Source organism: Colias eurytheme, chromosome 19 (assembly GCF_061535395.1).
Source record: "Colias eurytheme isolate Ceu_HAF_F1 chromosome 19, ilColEury1 Martin Lab GWU primary, whole genome shotgun sequence".
Lineage (NCBI taxonomy): Eukaryota > Metazoa > Arthropoda > Insecta > Lepidoptera > Pieridae > Colias > Colias eurytheme.
This window is the reverse complement of record NC_142998.1, coordinates 2135114-2159120: the sequence shown is the minus strand read 5'-3', so window position 1 is coordinate 2159120 and position 24007 is coordinate 2135114. Positions and strand designations below refer to the sequence as shown.

The 24007-nt window shown below is 32.3% G+C and overlaps 1 protein-coding gene across 1 annotated transcript in view; it reads right to left on the bottom strand.

Moving 5' to 3' along the window:
* Positions 1–24007, bottom strand: part of LOC149900012 (zwei Ig domain protein zig-8-like) — a 103746-nt gene that overhangs the window by 15528 nt on the left and 64211 nt on the right. The window lies entirely within an intron of this gene.

Below are 24007 nucleotides of genomic sequence, written 5' to 3'. Positions count from 1 at the left end.
GATAAAAAACGAATTATCCCTGCTGATGCGGCACCTAAATTAATTATGTATGTTTTTATGCAAATTAACTTTAACTCGGCAACATTTTTAGCGCTCCAGCCTTTGAGGTACCAGGGCTTCAGAAGTGTCGTGGATTATGTCTAATTATCTAGGAACTTTGGTCGGGCGGGATTTTTGGAAGGAAAATTTGAAGTTCTAATGGAATTAGTGGTTTGGGTATCGTTTGGTATTTGTGAATGGCAGGAACGGTCCGGGTAAATGGTAAGGTTGTTAATTGTTATTGTATCTAAGAAATATGGTAAATGTTGTATCTTTTTTTTTCCTCACGATTTGGCCTGTCATCTGAAGGACTCATAATTTAACTGTATTTATAAACTAGCGGTCCGCCCCGGCTTCGCCCGTGGTACAAAAAACACATCTTTTCTCTACATAAAAACCATCCTCGTACTTCAAGGAATATAATAAAAAAAGAATTATCGAAATCGGTTCAGCCGTTCTCGAGTTATGCGCTTACCAACACATTTTGCGATTCATTTTTATATATAAGAATTCTGATGAGACAATTTCGTTCTCATATTTAAAAAATCAAATGAATCTGAAAATTAGAAGCCTGATCTACGGATCTAAGGAGTATTACTCGGGGCACGAAACATAGATGTGAATAATAATATTATATACTAAGTTCTAAATACACGCACATAATAGCTTTTCTTAAAATAAACCTTAATTTAAAATCCCTTCTATTTCACCAGAACGTTAATTATTTCACCCATTAGATTCCAAATCGATTCTTCCCAATACAGATTGAGTGAACCACCATTTTCAAGAATTTTAATTATTCCGTTTCATTTAGTAGCTGTAATTCCCTTTTTCATAAATAAAGAAGCTTAATATAAACTGTGTTCTATTAAAATGTTGCTTTTCAGTACTTGAGAAGCATCGTCACTACATAGTATAAAACAAAGTCGCTGTCGCTATCTGTCGGTCCCTATGTATGCTTAAATCTTTAAAATTACGTAACGGATTTTGATGTGTATTTTTTTAATAGATAGCGTGATTCTCGAGGAAGGTTTAAGTATATCAATTATTAGGTTTTAGACGAGGCGAACAAAGTCGAGGGCGGAAAGCAAGTTAAAACAGAGTTAACACACAATAAAAACAAAAACTTTGAATGTAGATATCAAAAGTTCATAAAAGTCTTCCATTCTATTCGTATACAATTTATTCGTAATCATAAGAATACTGATGTTTTTCATAATATCTATTTTTAAATTTCTAATAATAATGTATTGATATCAAATATGCTAATTGAGAGGGTGGGAGGTTTGCCGACATATTCTTTTGCTTCTAAAAATACTTATAAATTGCTGTAATAAAAATGTTCACACGAATTTCCAAATATGTTTTTGTAATGTTTTCGGGTTCATGGTGTCTTCTAAGTCGGTATCTCTATTTTATATCTCTATCACATTGATTAAAAATTACTCTTTTTTATATGCAGTCTTAAACCGCCATAATACGTAGGTATTGTTAGTCACCAACTTTCCTTTAATTTAGCTTCTAAATTGCTAGAGTTTCATGGAAATGTCTGCTTCAGCTTCCTTAAGATACGAATGTTCAAAAATCTCGTTGTTGCTCATGTATACTATATATAAATGAAATTAAGAAACATAATACAAATTTAAATTTTGATACATTAGTCAAATATTTAGTCGATTTCCGTTTTCATGTATTTAGATTAACGACTTAATTGCTATAATATTTTAATAACATTACGAACATAAGTGAAATGACTTGCCTTATAAAAGAGAATAATTGAAACTCGACAAAGTGGATACATTAATTATTTAATTTTCTCGCCTACTGAGACTGTTTCGCTTTAAAGGCCAAAATAACGTACTCCAATCTGAATATTTAATCAAAATTTAATGGTTTTTATGAGCAAGGAGGTCGTTGAACTTGTTTCGTGAAGTTAGAAGAAAATATCGCTATTTTTAAGCTTTTTATTTGCGACGTTCTTTCTTTTGTATTGTCCCTAATCTGGACTGATTAGGAAAATGGGTAGTGACCCTGAATATTGAACGAGAGCGTGGGTTTGATTCAAAAAAAGTATTATCATTTGTGATTACTGTTTATTTATTATAGTTTTACAAAATACAGTATTGCATCAAAATATTGCTGGCATCTTATCTAAACTAGAATTAATTGAAATAACATTACTGGAATTGCGCGATAATAATATTCACCCGGATGTATTATGCTTTTCAGAGACATTTATCAAGGAGGGCCATGAACAATACTTAAAACTTAATAACTATTATATGGCAGTGAGTTATAGTCGTGATATATCAAGAGGGGGAGTGTGTATTTTTCTTAAAAATGATCTTAAATTTAAGGATGTCATTTTCATTAAAAGCTTTAGTACTGATAAAAAATTTGAATGTTGTGGCTTAGAAGTAATAGATAAAGATATAATAATTATATGTATTTACCGTACACCAGACTCCGATGTAAATTTCTTTTTAACCCAATTAAATCTACTGCTATTTAAAGTAACTGAAAAATACGATAAAAAGAAAATTATTATTGTCGGAGACTTCAACATTAATATACTTAAAATAAATAAAAATTGTTCTGACTACAAGAATTTAATTAACACATATAATTTTAAGCTACACATAAATCAACCTACAAGGGGAAATTCTTGTATTGATCACATACTAAGTAATATTTACAAAGCGAATGCAAATATTATTCCCCTATATCTATCTGGCCACAACACTACTCAATTGCTGAAATTTCAAGTTAATTATAATCACAGGCAACAGCACAAATCTAGATTGACCATCTATAAAAGAGACTTTAACACAGAATACATTAGCAAATTTAAAAATTACCTTAATAGTTTAACATTTTATGATATTTATAAAGAAAATGATCTAAATACAGCCTTTCAAAGTTTTCATGACCTTTTTTGTCTTTTATATAAATTGTGTTTTCCACTTATAAAAATTAATTTGGGTAAGATTAATAATACAAAATGGATTAGTGAAGGATTAAAGATCAATTGTAGAAATAAGAGAAATCTAAGATATTGCTATTATAATAATAAATCAAATATAAATTATAAATCTAAATACTTAACTTATTCTAAAATTTTACGCAAGTGCATATATAAAGCTCAAAAGCTTTCGAATATTGCTTATATTTCTAACAGTCAAAACAAATGCAAATCATCATGGAAACTTATAAAGAATGAACTGAATTCCCATAATAAGTCATCTGATATAGATAAAATAGATATAGGATCCGAAACATTATCTGACCCAGCCAAAATATCGACACAATTTAACAGTTTTTTTGTTAATATTGGTAAACCCACACCAAATTCTTGTTATGGTTCCAAAATAAAAAACACACACAAAAATCCATCCTCAATGTTTCTTAGACCCATGAATGAAAATGAAGTTATGAAACAAATATTAGCCTTAAATAATACAAACTCTGTAGGTTACGATGAGGTTTGTACGAAAATTATAAAAAGATGCGCTGTAGAAATAGTTCATATTTTAACGCATTTGATAAACATGTCTTTTTTAAGTGGATGTTATCCAAATGCCCTCAAAATCTCCATAGTTCGACCATTATTTAAGAAGGGAGATAAACGTGTGATGGAAAATTACAGACCAATCACACTTATATCAATGTTCGCAAAAATTTTTGAGAAATGCATGAGTCTTCGCCTTAATGAATTTTTAAATAAACATAATATAATTAAAAGTGATCAATACGCATTTCAGAAAAATAAATCTACGAACAATGCACTATATTCTCTGACTCATGGTATTCTTAAAAATATTGACTTAAAATTTATGACAACTGCTATATTTTTTGACATGTCCAAAGCTTTTGACAGAGTGTGTCACAACATATTATTAGAAAAGCTGGAAAAATATGGTATACGTGGTATTGTGTTAGAATGGTTTCGTACTTACCTAGAAAATAGAAAACAATGTGTTGTAATCACAAAAACAAATAAAAATAAAGAACAACAGTCGTACCAATCTAATCTCATTTGCAACGAATATGGAGTACCGCAAGGTTCTGTACTAGGGCCAATTCTATTTCTTGTTTATATAAATGACTTAATCGATGTTTCGGACAACAAGATAATCTTATTTGCTGACGATATATCCATAATCTTTAAAACTGACATTAAAAATTTTGACCATATAAATTACCAACGTGACATAAATTATAATATCGACTATTTAATTAATTGGCTGACCTTGAACAATCTCAAGTTTAACCTAAATAAAACATATTTTATTCAATTCCTAAATAAACCTAGATCTGACTTAAAACTAGAACATAACAATATAAAAATAAATAAAACTCATGAAACACAATTCTTAGGCATAACAATAGACATGAATTTGAATTGGACATCTCATATTGAAAAAGTATGTACTAGAATAAATAAGTATATGTCGGCGAAAGGTGTAGAATGTGGATCTATTTTCAAGCTGTGGGCGTTGCGTTGGGTAATCGAGCAAAGAAACACCTCTAACTCAAACATTTCTTTATTTACCACCGATTCGGAATGCAGCATCTACAGAGAAGAACCGGCAAGAAACTCCATAGTTGCTCTTTTAAATCATGTCAGTTTTACAATACAGTCATTTCTAATACAATTACTTGGTATTACAATATTATGACCACTAATAAAATAAATATCACAAATAAGTTATAGTAAGCTCGTAATAGATGTGCACTCGGCAACGGTCGGCGAACGAATGACCCGAGTCGTGCGCGCGCGCTGCTTTTTATCGGTTCGCCGTTCGTTATTTTTTAAAGCTTCGACGGTGGCGCCGTCATATATATATGTACTCAGACGTCTTCGTAAAATAACCGACATAAAGACAGCAATATCGGCATACCACGCATACGTAGTATCAATTTTAAGATATGGACTTATAGTATGGGGAAATGGAGTAAATATAAACAAAGCTTTTGTATCACAAAAAAAATGCATCCGAGCTATATGTGGTGTAGGGCCTTTCGAATCATGCAAACCCCTTTTTATAAAACTTAAATTATTAACTTTGCCGTGCCTTTACATATTTGAAATTTGCAAATTTGTTAAAAATAATCAAAGATTATTTACCACGGCTCAAGAAATGTACGGGAATTTACGGCATCCCAATAGATTGATACTTGGCCATAATCCTAGAACATCTTTGTACTCAAAAAACTGTCATGCTATGTGTGTTAAAATATATAATAATATTCCAGACGATTTAAAGAAATTGGACGCAAAACAGTTTAAGACAAAACTTTATATGTGGCTATTAAGCAAAAATTTTTATAATGTAAGGGACCTTTTGGATTGTAAACATAAATATTGACATGTATGTTATTCTTTGTTGTTCGTGTGTGTAATCGTTCGTTTGTGTGTAATAAATAAGTATCTGAACTTAACTATAATATGTACCTAATGTTTATGTAATAAAATTGTTTTTGTTTTTTTTATGATTATGCGGAGCTGTGAAATTATGTTTGCATGCCAGTATAACTGGCGAATGTGCTGTACTTTCCATAAAATAATAACTTGTGAACCACATTTGAGCAAATAAAGATTTATTTATTTATTTATTTATTTATTTAAAAATAATCACATGCCTTGTTTCTTATCATTTATATCATCAATATATCATTTTTATCTGTAATTGTTGTGAAAATAAAATGTTAAAAACATAATATGATATGAATCATTTCTTATAATTTAAGCATTCATTTTCCCTACAAAATAATGAGGCTCCTTTTCAGATCGTCTCGTATTTATGATTCTATTTTTATTAAAATGGTGTTGTGTTATTTTTATACTCTTCATGATTAACGATGTGTGAAAATATATCGGAAAAGACGTTGATACATCCTAAAAATTTCCATATAATTATCCTACACTAGCAGTGCCCCGCGGTTCTACCAGCAGTGCTCCGCTCCTGTTGGTCTTAGCGTGATGATATATTATAGCCTATAGCCTTCCTTGACAAATGGGCTATCTAACACCGAAAGAATTTTTCAAATCGGACCTGTAGTTCCTGAGATTAGCGCCTTCAGACAAACTTTTCAGCTTTATAAAATTACTATCTTTCCGCCCGCGGCTTTGTCAACTTTTTCAAAGCAAAAACCCGCATAGTTCCCGTTCCCTTGGGATTTCCGGGATAAAACCTATCCTATTAATCCAAGTTACCCTCTATATGTGTGCTAAATTTCATTGTAATGGGTCCAGTAGTATTTGCGTGATAACCTTTCACGCAAATATACACATCTGCACAATACACATACATCCATCCTCACAAACTTTCGCATTTATAATATAATTAGTAGGAATAGCAAAGTAGATGTCAAATTGGAGGACATATTTCATACATCAGAATGTCTTCGTCATTAACTTTGTATTATTCACGTTTAAATTTCAATTTTAGTAATGGCCTCCACGTTATTTCTATTTGTGAATGATAATTTTACTAATAGTTTGTCTCTTGCTATTGATTTTCTCAAAACGACGATAGACAGAATAATTATAGAAACTTGATATATTCAGGTTATTTTGGTGGCTCGTTCAATTGTAATAAGCGGTATTTATTCAATATTAGTGTGCCCCAAAATAGATACTCAAGGTAAAATTACTTATAGAAGAGATTTAGGCAACAGACTAGAGTCATTTTTAATGTGCATTTTATTTTTATAAACTTAATATTTTACTGCTAAATGTTGTTCTTGTATGTGTGTGTACTGTGTTTAAGTCGCAGTCCTCCTATATAAAATGCCATAATATGTTATTTTTGCATTATTACCAGCGTAGAAGAGTAGCTTATTGTTGATCTCAGATTCAAGTTATTGTTTTTATTACCATTTAGAGTACTGTTTTGCAAGAACCAGGAGTGCAAGTGAATCTTATATAATAAAGACAGATATAATTTTGATTTGATTTAAATCCTTGGTTGAAACTTATTAGCCCAAAATAATATTAAGAGTCCGAAAGTTAGGGCTACTTTTCGAAAGTTTGTAACACTAAATAATTTAATTTATTTAAATAAAATTAATGGTTGTATAAAACGATATTCGATAAATATGTTTCAACCAAGCATAAAAATCAGTCACCATTAAAACATATCATCAAATCGAATCACTAATCAACAAATTTCGATTAGAATTCTCGAATGTTCTAGAATGTTCCAGCATATACGCGATAAACAGGTAATATTAACTGAAAATCGCTGCAGGAGGCTTTTAATTTCACGGTATAATTATTGTGAAGCTGTTTACCGCATGTTGAACGCAACGTGTTGAAAACCATTGACGATATCCTTTGTGACATTTTTCATATTAAAATTTATATGAAAAATGTATTTTTACAGTCTTATGAATATGTTTAATGTACATAAAGATAACAAAGACGAAAATTTCTATAGGTAATATTTAGATTATTAATTTGGAGTGAATATTTTTCTTATTCTTTGTTGTAGTGTTATCGAAATGTATGTGGCTAATTATTATACCGTTGTTTTCGTAAAACAATGCAGTAGGAAGTATAAATAATAAGTTATACTTTGTAATACCTTTTTAAATATTTTTCTCAGAATCGAGAACTAATGAAATATAATCCTCTGCATAATTGTCATTTCATATGTACTTCAAAGAAAATGAATTAAAAATAGTTTGAAACCTGCATCTTTCGCTTTTCCGATTTTCGTAAAAATAGTCGTAGGTATAGACCCTATTGATCTATCAAATTTCTTCTACTTATTGAAACTAAATAAATTATAAATTGCATATTATACATGTTTCAATAGGTACCTAAGTCACGTTTCAAAAATAATATAATTTGGAACACAAAAACAAATATCATCTATTAAATATATTTTTAATTTGCATTCCTATCGCGTAGTCAATCTTGCTGTTACATTTGGCGCTTAGAAATTCCAAATCTCGTTTTAATGAAATACATCGCAAACCGTGAACGCTTTTTAATATTAATTCTGCCTGAAAAAATTCTAAGGACACAAACGTTTTAGATTCTTATTCAATTACTAAAGATTTACTCAAAGTGTCTGGGTGATATAATTTGGAAATAGCTTAAAGTTGACCAAACAGATCGAAGCTAAGTTGAACGAAAAAGAATGATATGACTTCATGAAAATTACTTTTTTTTAATTATTCTTGCGACACCTCTAGTTGTTCACTTTACAGATTTATAATAATATCTACCTACTTCAAATTTGCTTAAAGTCTGTATCACTGCGTTGAAAATCGGTATCTAATTGCTGAATTACAATAAAATCACACAGTTATAATATCACTGTCAAAATCTGTTTAAGATTCAGCTCAATTCATACGACCCCACTCTAGCGTATTACAAATCTTCGCCTTTAACTTTTCAAAGGTTCTTAACTTGCCGCTCACGTCTGAATTTAAAACTTCTGAACTAACATTTTTATGATGAAGTTTAATAAATCAGTGTACAAACATACACTTTCAAATAAATGTAAAAGGTTGAGCAAGACGTTTTAAGCCAAAGATCGGCAACTGTAGCACAGTATGGGGAGGCCTACGTCCAACAGTGGACTTATCCGGGCTGAATGGATGGATGGATGGATGGATGAGCAAGACGTTTAATAAATAAAAATGTGTTCGAAAAAAAAATTAACTCTCTTGCGGTTAAGATAGCCAATGTGACTATTTATGGTTTATTATTTTAACATTCTTTATTACACATTTGAAAGACATAAATAGGGTAGGTATATCACAATTAATTAATTTGTGTACTTTTAAAATAAAGATTATATATCCAACTGTCTGAATTAAAATAAATATAACTTACTTAAAAAAATATCACTCCAAAGAGGTCTCATAACGTCGATGGTCGTTAAATTATTTTTCTATAGTTGAGATTAAACTCGCGCCGTCTGGTGTAACAGCCGGAGTCCCTGAACACTAATCAAATTGTCAAATTCTTTTAATTTCTTTTGGAGAGAAACTTCTAAGACTTAATAGGGTTCGGGCTATTCGATAATCGATATGTGAAATAAAGGGCGAGTCACGTTTGTGTTCTTAAGTGAGAGAAAATAATACGAACGTCTATGAGGCAAGAAACATGTCTTAGACAATTCTTAAATAAAGAAGAAATATACGTCAATAAAGCTAGCAAGAAAGATATACAGATAACAGAACAATATTTTTTTATGTAATTCACGTATAACTTTTCACATTATGGTATGGTGTATTATGGTGAAATGCCAAGGTTTAACACGTATATTTCTGCACACTAGGTAGCGCATATGCACTTCTCAACAATTTCTACATACTTAGAAGCAATAGGTACGTAATTCCTGTTACTGTATCATAAATACTATTGAAAAGCGTTTCTTAGAATCTAAATTAACACATTGACATTTGAGTTTCAGTTTACATTCAGCCCAGTCATTAATCAAATAATACATACTTTCACCATAGCCTTCGAACCAAAATAAACAGGTCAAGAAATCCTTCCTTCCTCCTCCATCCTTTGGGCCAGATATTCCTATCTCCTACAAATTTAGGGCATGATCTCATTCACCACAGACATGTACAATGTACATGTCTGTGTCATTCACCAATAAGGCTCATAACACACGCAGCTCACGCAGAATTGATAGCGTTCTAGACATTTTTACGACTAGGTTGAGTATCCTTCAATAATCAACGTTTACTCCTAGACAATTAACTCTAGTACGGTTGGTATGCTTCCTGAATTTTGAGGTCCTGGAATTGGAATAGATAGAACATGGGAATTTTTGTTCGTAAACGTTTTAGGAATAGTCTCGTGAAAATCGGTTAACAAACATGGTTGAATTTATGTTTTCAAAAAAATTTAAATATGTAGAATATTTGTGGACAGTCAAATGTAAAATAACAAATTATATATATCCTACCTCGATGAATTCGCTATCTAACATCGAAATATTTTTTCAAATAGGACTAGTAGTTCCTGAGATTAGCGCGTTCAAACAAACAAACTCTTCAGCTTTATAATATTTGTATATTAGATGTACCTACGTTCCACTATAGTATAATGTTTTTGGGCAACACTCAAAATATTTAATTCAGCGCTGCAACACAGAGTACAATCGACTAAAGCTCGATCAACAATCGAGTTAATTTGAATCAGCCAACTTTCACTAAATTGGAGTATTTTGCACAAAGCTTAACAATTCGGTTAATGTTGTGGACAAAAACCACACACTATTACTATGTACGAGTAACAGTATGTACAGTTCACGGCATATAACTTGACACCAGTCGTTTTTCTTGAATTCTACTATTTTTTTACTTTGTTCTAAACAAACATGAATAAACTTAAATGATGGTTTAAACCATATAATAATGACCAGTAACTAACAAGTTTTATTTCCACTTAGAATCGTGATCCTTCGTATTCATGGTGGTAATCATATTTTGAGCAAAAGTAGATCAATATTATTCCGTAAACTTTGTTTAAATATTCTCGCTCCTCGGACGAGAACTTTTTAACAAACGTTATCAACTGCAACAAGCTGCCAGCAACATGTTGACAGCAACTCTTCAACGTGTTGATTCAACTTTGTTGCTAAACAAATATTTACCGCTAGCTGCGTTCCGTAGTTTCACCCGCGAGTATTCCCTTTTACAATATCAGAATAAAAATTAGCCTAAGTTACTCTTACCTATATAAACATTCGCTATCTATCATTGTAGGTTCCGTCAAAATTAGTCCAGCTGTTCCAGAGATAAGCAGGAAAAACAAGACAGACAAAAAATGTAAAGTTACTACTTTGATATATTCAGTGTCATACCTATATCCATGTAATTATTAAAAAGCGGTTATTTTAATATTACAAACAGTCACTCCAATTTTATTATTGGTATAGGTAGACGAATATGCAAACTTTGCCCAGTTATTTGCCACCCACTGTACAAGGTTATTTTCAAATTATACACACGTTCGTTTATTGCATTGAAATTAAATTTTTGAACGGCCATCCAGGTGTATTCTGATACGTGTTATTTTGTTCGTATTGTAATTTTTATGGTTATTTCTGTTTGATATTGAAATTTGGACACTCGTTCGAGGGTTTTTGAACAATTAGGGACAACATGAAATTTTACGTCAAAAACTGTTTCGTTGAATAGGTCTTTAAAAATTCATGTCCATATAACTGATATTATTTGCAAGCTATTTTTACTCCTAAATGGAAATTTATCATTTAGGTGTAAAAATAAATAGTTTTTCAGTAAAATCGTAACAACAAACAAACAAATTGAGTAATCTATACCTAATAATATAAAAAGTGTCATAAGATCCTCATATAAACATCTATCACCTCATTTCACGCCTCTAAAGTAAGTTTCCGGAACACAAACAAGTTTATTTCCTTCTCTACCGCTCTACCTATCTATCAAAATTCATCCACATCCGTTTAGTGGTTTCGACGTAAATAACTACATGCAAAATATTTTAATATGAAAGTTGAGCTGCCTCTTTCTTTATCATTCACCAAATACCAATGATTCAGGCTTATTAATATAATAGACAGACATACAATTCTTTTCTTTATAATCTCTATTGCTATTAAATAAACAAAAGTAACTCTGTTTATCTGTTTGTCACTTTCACGCCTTACACTGAATTAATTTTGATGAAATTTATAACAGAGATCGACTAAGCCTCGGAAAAGGACAAATGCTTCTTTTCGTTATACGAGTAAAATATGTGGTTGAAATACGGCTGTTTGCGATAAAATTTCGATTGAAACTGCAGACAGAAAGTACATAAAGATAGGAACAATCTAAACTATTGCCAATACATTCACAAAGCTACAACTCTTTTGCACTTACCGTATACGTCAGGAGCAATTCTCTTAACTCCAACGTTCGTATCGCGGCCTTTGTTAGCAACGATAAAACGGCCATATTTCAGGAATTGTCCGATAAGGTTATATTGTTCTGATTGCCGAATTTTAAAATCCACTACCGTATTGTAAGGAGAGCTTTGTATTGAAATAAATGCGACGTTTTGTCTGTTTAATGATTTGATTGTTTTATCTTAGGAATTGATTTTTAGACGAATAGATGCAGTTATTAGAAATTAATATATTGTCAGATACTTGAAAAAGATGTTATGACCATCTACAGAATGAGTTTAACTGTTATTAAATATGTAAATCATAATTGTAGTGTTAAGGAGATACTGATAACTCTAGAGAATGTGGGTAAAATTACTACCTACTACTACTACTACTTTACTACTTAAAATATTACTCGTTGTTTGATGGAATATATATTTAAAATAAGAAGTAGGCGCATCAGAAGTTGGGTTGAGTTTCTTTAACCAGGATTTTCTATTTATTTTATTACTAGCGTACCGCCCGCGGCTTCTCCCGCTTTGTCTAAAACCTAATAAATTATATACTAAAACCTTCTTCTTGAATCACTCTATCTATTAAAAAAAACCGCATCAAAATCCGTTGCGTAGTTTTAAAAATTTAAGCATACAAAGGGACATAGGGACAGAGAAAGCGACTTTGTTTTATACTATGTAATGATAACTTAAAATAATAATTATTTGTCTCTATCTTCTTAATTTGAACCAATTTTTACTAATCTCCCTTTGTTTTTCAATTAATGTACGTTCTGCTTCTAAACAAATTTTGTTTTTGTACAGCTCTTAATTACATAGTCTTAAACATAATTCAGTTGCAATCCCCGATTAGTATGGATAGTAGCTACAAGATCAGAAGACTAGACTTGTCACGTTCCCAAGCTAGTTATACATTCAAAACTGCAACGTCTTTTTGTGTGTATTTTAAAAATGAAGCGGGTTCATTGCTGATACTGTTTGAATTATTTTTAGTGTTTAATGCAATTTTTAGACATAACACATAGCGAACACTATCATCTATGAACTATTTTCTTATCACTCACGGTCACCCTCCAAATTCCAAGTAGGTACATTATTATTGAGAAATCTTATTTTTGATATAATTATTTGGTAAATATTTATAAATAGTAAAAAAAATCTATATAACTTCGAAAATAATTTCAGTTTTTATATACATTGTAAATAAAAATATGATAAGAAGCATTTTAAACAAGATAAATTAAGACGCATAATAGTCAGCACAAAAATTTGCTACAAAACCTACAATAATCTTACATTTTCTCTCTACTATTAGTTATCTAACTTATTAACTTTATACCACAGAAATAAATCTTGTGGAACATCTAAGACCCTTATCAAGAGGTCGGAAAAGACATGTTATTATCTCTATATTATCCTTAAAAGGCAATCGGGGTAAGGACATCTTAAGGTCTATTATATTGGCCACTTATTTTTCATTATAAGAATTGTGAGAGGTGCGCAAATATTGATAAGTTGGAATGAATATGAAAGATAATTAATATCGCCTATTACTAAAATAATAACAACTAAAATAATATAATAACCGCCTCCTTGGTACAGTGGTTGACGCGTGAGCGTAGCACCGAGGGGTCCTGGGTTCGATTCCCGGTGGAGACGAAGAAAAAGAAAATGTCTCGGTCTGTAGGTCGGTAGGACACAGAAGGCTGATCACCTACTTGTCCCTAAAGAAAATCGATCAGTGAAACAGATGTATAATGCATCTGCCCCTTACCCCACTAGGGGACATGGGACTTCACTATTACTAAAATAAAAAAAAATAATTGAAGATATTGAGATTATATTTTTTGGTCCGAAAATACAATTTGATTCATCCTGTAAGCAGCCTCCCCTGAGATATTTCAAATTCAAACTTTTATATTTTATTCAACTAGAGTCTAGTTAAGTGAATCGTCAAAAAATAGAGAAAATTATAAGAAATTCTGTAGTTGCTCATCTTTTTTCAATATTTTATTTCCACTTGGAACCGAACCTTATACACGCCATACTACGCTTACACATTTACCATAATATTATAAGAACCAAGAATGCTTACATGACCATCTCCCCGTGACCACGTTCGCTGTATAGTGTTCGAAACGAAACACAAGTGTTCGTTAAAAAATCTTTAATTTCTAAATGTATAATAAACGCGTAAAATCAAACACTATAAAATACCAAGAATGCTACTATAATATGATGTACACTTAATAATTATTCATAAAACAACGCATCTGCAGAAGCCCCTGTAGATGAATATGGCGGTGGACTCGCTTCTGATCAGGCGCTCCACAAGTCCGTTTGCCCACATTAATATAAAAATAAATAAATTCATACACAAAGTTTTCACTCCTTTTTTATATAAACTCGCTCAATTACATCCCATTCACAGCCACAGAATAAAAAACAGACGCGCTGAAGCTTCACCAGAAAAGCAAAACTCCAAATAAACTCGACATTATTTCGATCACGTACTTTACTATTATGCCCTCCATTACACAAATCCCTTGTAAATGTACTAGAAAATTATCAGGAGCGTTACATGAAAAATGCATTATTTTCGAGATATTTTGGTTTCGATCGCCGAATTGGAGATGGACATAATATCAACGATAATAATCTATAGGTACTAATATTAAAAAGCTGAAGAGTTTGTTTGTTTGTTTGAACGCGTTAATGCGCTAATCCCAGGATCTACTGGTCCAATTTGAAAAATTATTTCGGTGATAGATAGCCCATTTATCGAGGAAGGCTATAGGCTAATATTATCATTACGCTAAGACCAACAGGAGCGGAGCCACGTGGGTGAAACCGCGAAGCGCAGCTAGTAACAAATAGTTTGGAAAATCCAAAAGTGCACGCCTCATAATTTTTTTTTAATAATTATTTATTAATTATTATTTTTGTTTATTTAATAACAATTAAACCACATCGAATCAGACCCTGAAAAATGAAAGGGTTCTATTCCTGAGCATACTCAAGCGTAAGAGAAAAAAAAAGACTCGATTAGTAAAGTATTTCGGTCGCTATCGTGTTAACAAGAAAATCCTCCGCACATACAGACACACGGACGTCCAAGACAGAACTTTTTTAAACTGTTTTTTAACTAGTTTAAATAACAAAAATGACATCAAAAATATCATGAATGTTAAAAATAGTGTTTTTTCTTAATATGTGTGTGTATGTATTATCTTACAAGTGCAATGTATGATACATAAAGACATTTTAAGTTTGAAAAATCAGATGTTTTGCGCGAAGTGACAGTAGTACCCACCTCAACGCTTCGCTTATGAGGCGTGCAATATAAGGCTTAATGTAAACTTTTATTTTTTATTATTTGCATGTAAACAGCTGTTTAGTATTGGACGTTATTATACACGCAAAATAAAATATTCTAAATAACATTACAATACAGGACAGGAATATCCGTTTACATTCTTCGTGAAAAGCACACTATAGGTAATTAAATATTATGTACCACTATAACAAAGAAACCTGAAACATTTCTATTAAAATCAATGAGAGAAAAAATGTTTTAGTCCCGAATGAATAATAAATCCACGTTTGTTGACAATAGATTTTATATGCTATAAATTTCAACACAGTAGTGCGATAACATGAAAAATCTAACGGGTTTTGTAGGCTTGCACATTAAATCTATACGATTTATTTCATTCAGTGTTACTCTTCTAGCTTTAGAGTTTTGTATGTTGGTCTGTTACATATATTTTAGTACCATGTAGTAATATCTCCTGGAAGAAGTTTCCGTCATGCCGTATACAGAAGATTAGTTTTTAGAGACGGTTTATGATGAGGATTAAATAAATAACAAATATTCACTTATAATACCACAAGAGCTTCAAAATTATCGGGTATTTTCCGATAGGTTCGTTGCAAACAAATGAAGGAGTCAAGTTTTTAGTCAAGGTTAAAATTGGTCGATATTTGGGTCGGAAAAATAATCAGGATAATTTTCACACACGGCACAGTCTGATCCACAGGTCTAATCCCATACTAAGCTTTCGCTTGTGTTATGGAAAGCAGATGGCTGATAAACATACATGTATATAATTTTAAATAAATACTTATATAGATAATCAACACCCAGGCATAGAGCAAACATCTATGTTCATCACACAAATATTTGCCCCGGGTGGGAATCGAACCCACGACCTCTGGCTTGGAAGGCAGGGCCACTACCAACCAAGCCAGCCGGTCAGTCAAATTTAATTAATAAGAATGAACGCCAACTAAGTTATTTCAAAATGAAAATGTCTCTTTTTTAGGTGTCGAACAATCATATGGGTTTGATCTCCAAAAACTTACATCATTCAAATATCAAAGTCTCATTTCAACAGAACCTAGACATTACTAATTGCTTTTATATTTACAAATTTTATATTAACAGAAATAAAGCTGAGCAAGGAACACAGTCAAATATATTTTTTTCATACTTCACACTGAACTAGAGTCCTTCAATTGAAACTTTTTAATACATCCTTAAACTAATCATTCCTTGCCTCAAATAACTGAGGGACAAAACACTTATTGAGTTACCAATTTTTAAGGTCACGTTCTACTTGTAAAGCCGAAGTTTTTATACCCAGATCTAGGGTCCCAAATTATTAAGACAAGAAAAATATAAGAGCTTTTCTAAGCCTTATAGTATGAAATATCGTTTCTTATTCCCATAAACTGATCATTTCCTATCATAGGCCAAATAAATACAAATAATATTTATGTTTAATTCAATATTATTTTCTATACTGGAATTTAAAGTTGTTTTAAAATAACTTTAAGTTGCTCCGCTGAAATATGCTTAGATCTTGAAAATTACGCAACAGATTTTGATGTTTTTTTTAAATAGATAGAGATTGAAGACGAAGGCTTTAGTATAATATAATTTATTAGGTTTTAGACAAAGCGGGCGAAGCCGCAGGCGGAAGGATAGTGCAGTAATATATATTTTATGTTCTATTACCTAGTGTAAATATAGTCCTACTAGTCGTCCGCCCCGGCTTCGCCCGTGGTAGTTGGTACATATTTCGCAATAAAAGGTAGCCTATGTCCTTTCTCGGGTATCAAAATATCTCCATACCAAATTTCATGCAAATTGGTTCACTAGTTTAGGCGTGATTGAGTAACAGACAGACAGACAGAGTTACTTTCGTATTTATAATATTAGTATGGATGTGTAGGATTATATAAGTGGGCGTCTAAGCCTTGAGCGTCGACGTTTACTCGGTTTATACATAAAGGAATATTATATGGTATCATACTAATAGATTGTTCTCGAAATAATTCACACTCCGCTCACGTTCGTGTTTCCTCTGTACACGTTGATAAAATTTACATTAAGTACGACATTATGAAAATTTCAGTGACGAGATTATAAAAACACTATTTTGTTACATAAAAATGTACTTTATTCTAGGGTGATAGATATTAAATCTGTATAATAACACAAAAGCGCGGGAGCCAAACGAATTTAAGTTTAGTAAATTTTTATTTTTTTCTTTTGATACTACAGTGCAGTCTTATGATTAACCATTTAAATATTGCATGTAAAAATATGCGTTTAATGAACTTTAAACTGAAAAAAAATTATACGATTGTTTTTTGCCTTAGAAACATTTGTGGTTTCGTAACATTACCCATAAAAATTATTTTGCATGTTAATTATTAAACAAAAACAGTAGCCAGTACATTGAGCCAGAACAAGTCAGGTTGCACACTCACACGCACTTACACACACACACACACACACACACACAAACAACACATACACAACCATTTACAAAATCCTCTACTTAGTACCTAACCATAAAACAGTGTTTGACGAAATTTCTCCCAAACTTTTATAAGAAACTCAAACACATACGTTAGAAAGCCGGGGTCCGGGTAATCCCCCTCGTGACAGACGTCCATTGGAAAGAAATCCCACAGATAACGTTTACTGTTATAAATATTTATATAAACTTTGATATATGTTTACTTACAACTAAATAATGTGGTGATTTATTATTGACGAGTTTTGTAAGATTTATTGTAGCTTGATGTAACTATTTGTTGAATATAAAATACTTTTTTGTGACCTCAAAATAGAGAAAAACGTATAAATACTATTTCATAGACATTTGACAGCCATGACAGTCGTTATCACGTGATCACGACAATCGAATTGTTCAATATGTACTAGGTAATATTATAAATGCGAAAGTAACTCTGTCTGTCTTCGTCTGTTACGCTTTCCCGCTTAAACCTCTCAACCGATTTTGATGAAATGTGGCACAGACAATCTTTATACCCTGAGAAAGAACATAGGCTACCTTTTATTAAAACACCACAAGGACGAAGCCGCGGGCGGATGCTAGTAATATATAAAGTAGTGTTTCAATTTAATTCTTACTTTTTATATTAGGTACCTACTTACCTTAGGGTACTTCTTATATACATATAAAATTCTCGTGTCACAATGTTAGTCTGCATACTCCTCCGAAACGGGTGGACCGATCCTCATGAAATTTTCTGTGCATATCGGGTAAGTCTGAGAATCGGCCAACATCTATTTTTCATATGTACCACGTGCGAAACCGGGGCGGACCGCTAGTACATTTATAATTTCTTCATCCTTTCTCCAATTAAAACAATAATAGACTACTGCTATTAAAAGTAACTCTATATTATATTAAATACCTAGTATAGTTTAAGATTACGTTGTACGAAGAACATTAATTAACTTCTACAATATCTTATCTAATTTGAAATGAATTACAAGAATTCCTAACAGGCTCTTCTCTGAAGAAATTGTTCAACAATCTTATGTATCTCTTGTTTGAAATTCCTTTATAGAAGCACTAGCTGTGCCCCGCAGTTTTACCCGCATTGCTTCTCTCCTAATGATCTTAGCGTGATGTTACCCTTGCCTATACCCTTTCTTGATAAATGGGCTATCAAACACCGAAATATTTTTTCAAATAGGACAAGTAGTTCCTGAGATTCAAACAAACAAACTCTTCAGCTTTATAATATTAGTATAGATTCTAATTAAGCCTTTAAGATAATTCTCTACTGAGACATTATCCCTATAGCCTTTTAGTTTTAACAAGTTAGACTCAACCAATTAAACAAAAAAACTTCATACACTAAAACAATCGAAGCACAACACTTTAAAAGGTAAAGTTCCTCCATTTCCCTCTACTATTACTTGTAAAGTGACTTTTTGCATCTAGAACGTTCTATATACACTAGAGAAGCCAGTTGGAAAGTTCTAAAGCATTCCGGGGCGTCTTAAAATTACAAAGAGTACTGGGTGTTAAAGTTAGCGATGACCTTTTTACGTTAAGGTCATGGCTCATTTTTATAATAGGAGGTAAAATGTATGAGCTTTTTAAGATGTATTCACTTCCACTTGTGCTAAAATTAGCGAGTTATACAAATTTTTAGGTAACTACAGGCATTGATAAAATGGAAAGAATATAATTATTATAAGGATCATAGTTAAATATAATACTGCCATTTTAATTGATATTGAATGATCTTGTAATATTTTCATTATTTAAATTGTTTCATACTTAAGGCGCGGGTCAAACACAAGCGGCGCGGGCGCGGGCGTGCCATAAGCGCACCTCTTGAATCTGTTTTGCACCACGTCCTTCTTATACATTTTGTATGAAAGAATTTTGGAAAGGCGACGAGGCGGCACGCCACGGTTGCGCCGCGGGCGTACCGCAGGCGTACCGCAGGCGCGCTTCCCCCATCGCATCCAAATAGAGGTCAATTCACGGTCATACACAATCAAAAACAAATCGGGTGGTAGTAGACCGGGAGATACTGACACAAAATTTCGAGTCATTTGTCTGTTACAATTTTTACAAAAAAAAAAAATTTGCAGATTTTCGGCGGTATGGCGACCATTTGGAATCGTCCGAAAAGTATGGCATGGCGATTTTCGTAATTGGCTGCACGACGATGGTTACCTGTGCAAAAGTTAGCCTGGTACAAATGATTGAATTGTTTTTTTTAAATCAACACATTCGCGTCGGTATGGCGGGCTGTAAGTCACACCGGAAAAGTATGGCATGACACTACCGCCTACTTCTTTTTTATGGGCTATCGGTAAATTCTAAAATTTTTGTGTTACAAATCGTTTGACTTCGCTATTTTTCCGACGAGTTCGACTAACGCCCACGCGACTAAGCCGCCGGTACCAGCGTTCACACCATCGTTTTTCTTTTTGTCATTGCGTACTAAGACCCCTGTAGAACCGCCATCCTGTTACAAATGACTCGAAATTTTGTGTCAGTATCTCCCGGTCTATAGGAGACGGTAGCCTGTCAGTCAAAAATGTGTTCTCTCTGTGTGGAATTATATAGAGCTGCTATTACATACCCTTCTTCGTTTTGTTTTTAAAGGTGAATTGAATTAATCGATGAAATGATTTACACAGGTGATGGCAGTAGGGAAAGTGAAAATGAAGAAGAGCATAATGAAAGTTCCCATGTATTTACAATGTCAGAAATAAAGATAATCCTGATTTTGATTGTGTTTTTTATTTATTTGTAATTGTAATAATATTGTGGAATGATCAGTACTGTAAATACTTTTGAACTGAGATTTTAATGATAAGATTTATATGGTTTAAATGTAAACCTGTGTTTGAAAACCATATTTTATCTATACTAATATTATAAAGAGGAAAGGTTTGTATGTATGTATGTATGTATGTATGTATGTATGTATGTATGTATGTATGTATGGTTTTAGACCCTGAGAAAGAACATAGGCTACCTTTTATTGCGAAATATGTACCACGGGCGAAGCCGGGGCGGACCGCTAGTACAATATAAATTTTGTGTTATTTTAACCTTCTTTTCTTCCATCATTACACCAGTACTACTTTAAAATTACTTTAAAAGTACTATAAAATTTTCCAAGTAAATTCCAACATTTTCAACAAAGATATATTTGCAATCGTGGGGTTATCCTCGCTATTTACTTACAAGGAATTATCAAAACAAAATCGTTACTTTCAAATTAATGTTAATCTCTTTTAGCACAAAAAACATAATTTTACTAAATTATGCATGAAGAAAATGCATTTAACCACTCTATATAAATTTCATTTTCGGACGCCAACAGCGCGCCCGATGCGCGCCGGCAGTGCGCCCGCGGTGCGCCCGATGCGCGCCGCGCCGCTTGTATATGTCCCGCGCCTTAGATTATTTTCGTCGTGTTAATTTTATTTTTTCATGATTTAATATATAAAATAGAGCACATGAATTAAATGTTTCATGCTATAATAAATACAATATCTATCCTATTCACGACACTCAGGAAATATCTGAAAAGTAAAAATACACGAACACATAGTTCAATAAACTTTTCACATAAAAGCTGTAGAGTAAGACAGGTCAATAAACCCTTCATATAAGAGCTTATTTACCATATCTATAATCCGTTTAGTTATAAAAATATATCCCATTGGGAGCCACTGTAACTTGAGTCAGATTTAAAATTCTGAGTTGCGATCGCTGTAATATTTGTTATTCATAGAGGATCTACAGAATTTATCTGAACGAGTCAAGGAAGCTAATAAAAGTTGGTAAGAGTTATTTGAATTAGCTTGACATTGGTTAAATCTGTAGAGGAAATTATCAAATTATATTTTTATATAAGGTACTAGCTTACCACCCGCGGCTTCGTCCGCTTTGTCTAAAACCTAATAAATTGTATACTAAAACCTTCCTCTTGAATCACTCTATCTATTAAAGAAATCCGCATCAAAATCCGTTGCGTAGTTTCAAAGATTTAAGCATACAAAGGGACATAGGGACAGAGAAAGCGACTTTGTTTTATACTATGTAGTGATAGTGTATTATCTAGGTATAGGAAAACCTATAATGGCCTACATGTGCAATATTTTTGTATTTTGCTTGACGGTAAAACAGTGTAAAAATAAAAGGATTAATATTATATTGGCATAAATAAATTAAATGCAGTAATACATCTTTATTCTCAGTTTAAAAAAACTATACTTGATACAATAATAATTCTAACTACAAATATAAGTTACGAATGAATGGAGTCACAATATAATAAAATATAATCTTGATATTATTACAAATGCTCAAATTTGGTTAGACGTACACTATGTATTTTGCGCTCAATATCATAAAGGAAATTCAAACACGCCAGAATAGTAGAGCGAATAGAATTGAATGATATAATATGATAGTGGAATAGCATATAATATATTAAGATAGTATTGTGTTATGTATACACAGAATACTTCTAATCCTTTTTAATTCCAAATAATTCATACACATTTATTCATCACGTAAACTCCACCTCAACGCTTTCGTAAATCACAGCATGTGAAATTTCGCTGAAACTTCAAAGCTGACACCGAAATACTGGCAATGAATCATAATTTATATTTGAAGAAAAAAAGGTGCGAATTTTATGCCCTAAGAATCGGGACGAACGTGTCCCTAGAAAGCTGTGGTTATGAATGGTGGAGACGTGGAAACTTAACAATAATTTCGAGAGGCTCTAACTTTAACAGCTTTGCGAATATATTAGTGTGACAAAGCGTGAAAAATATCAGTGATTTTTCATTGTTATTAATGACTGTGGTGTGCTGTTCCAGTTTGAGGCGGGTGTACGATGATTTGAGACAAACGTGCAAATTTGGAAATTTATAATTATTAGAGATCACATTATTGTTTCAAACGAAAGAGAAAATATCGCAATGCAATCGCCACGATGTGACACAGGGCCTAATTATATAGCTAATACTATCTTTTTGCCCCCGGCTTCGACCACTTTGTCTTGAACCTTATAAATAATTATCCTAAAACCTTCCTCTTGATTCACTCTATCTGTTAAAAAAGCGCAACAAAATGTGTGCATACATAGCACGCATATGGACAGAGAATGCAAATTTGTAAGATATCTATACTAATATTATAAAGAGGAAAGGTTCGTAATTATGTATGTATGTACGTATGTATGGTTTTCACGCATAAACTACTGGACCGATTTCAAAAATTCTTTCACCATTAGAAAGCTGCATCTTCACTGAGCAACATAGGCTATATTGCATTTTCAAAAAAAATAGAGAATTACCAAAAATGCAATAACCCAAGGTGTAAAATAGACCCAATAGACCCAAGGTGTAAAAAATTCTTTAATAAAAATTCTGTCATCGCGTGCGCTGCGGAATCTATTCTTTGAAGTACGAGGATGGTTCTTATGAAAAAAAAAACGTAAACATGTAGGTACCACGGGCGACGCCGGGGCGGACCGCTTGTATTATATACTATGCAGTGATATAGGAATTTATGCAGCAGGATTTTAATGAAATAAACAACCATTTGCCCACAAATATGTTTTGCAACAACCGCACTAAGTCCATGCTTTGTATAAATTTTAATTAATTATTGCATTCAAATAAACAGAATTTAGGCACGTGAATCAATCACAACATGGTCCAATAATTTAAAGCGTATTTAAATTTATTCATTAAATTAATTACAGTTGCTTTAATGCCGTCCATCGAAGTTGGTTGGAATGAAATAACATTATTTTATTATTAACTAGCGGTCCGCCCCGGCTTCGCCCGTGGTACATATTTACGTTTTCTCTACATAAGAACCATCCTCGTACTTCAAGGAATATAATAAAAAAAGAATTATCGAAATCGGTTCAGCCGTTCTCGAGTTATGCGCTTACCAACACATTTTGCGATTCACTTTTATATATAAGACTAGCGGTCCGCCCCGGCTTCGCCCGTGGTACATATTTACGTTTTCTCTACATAAAAACCATCCTCGTACTTCAAGGAATATAATAAAAAAAGAATTATCGAAATCGGTTCAGCCGTTCTCGAGTTATGCGCTTACCAACACATTTTGCGATTCATTTTTATATATAAGAAGATAAATGAAATAATATAGTTATTAATATCTAGCCTTTAGTTTCGGCTTAGCTCGGACTTCGGAGTAACCCAGTGAAATAAAA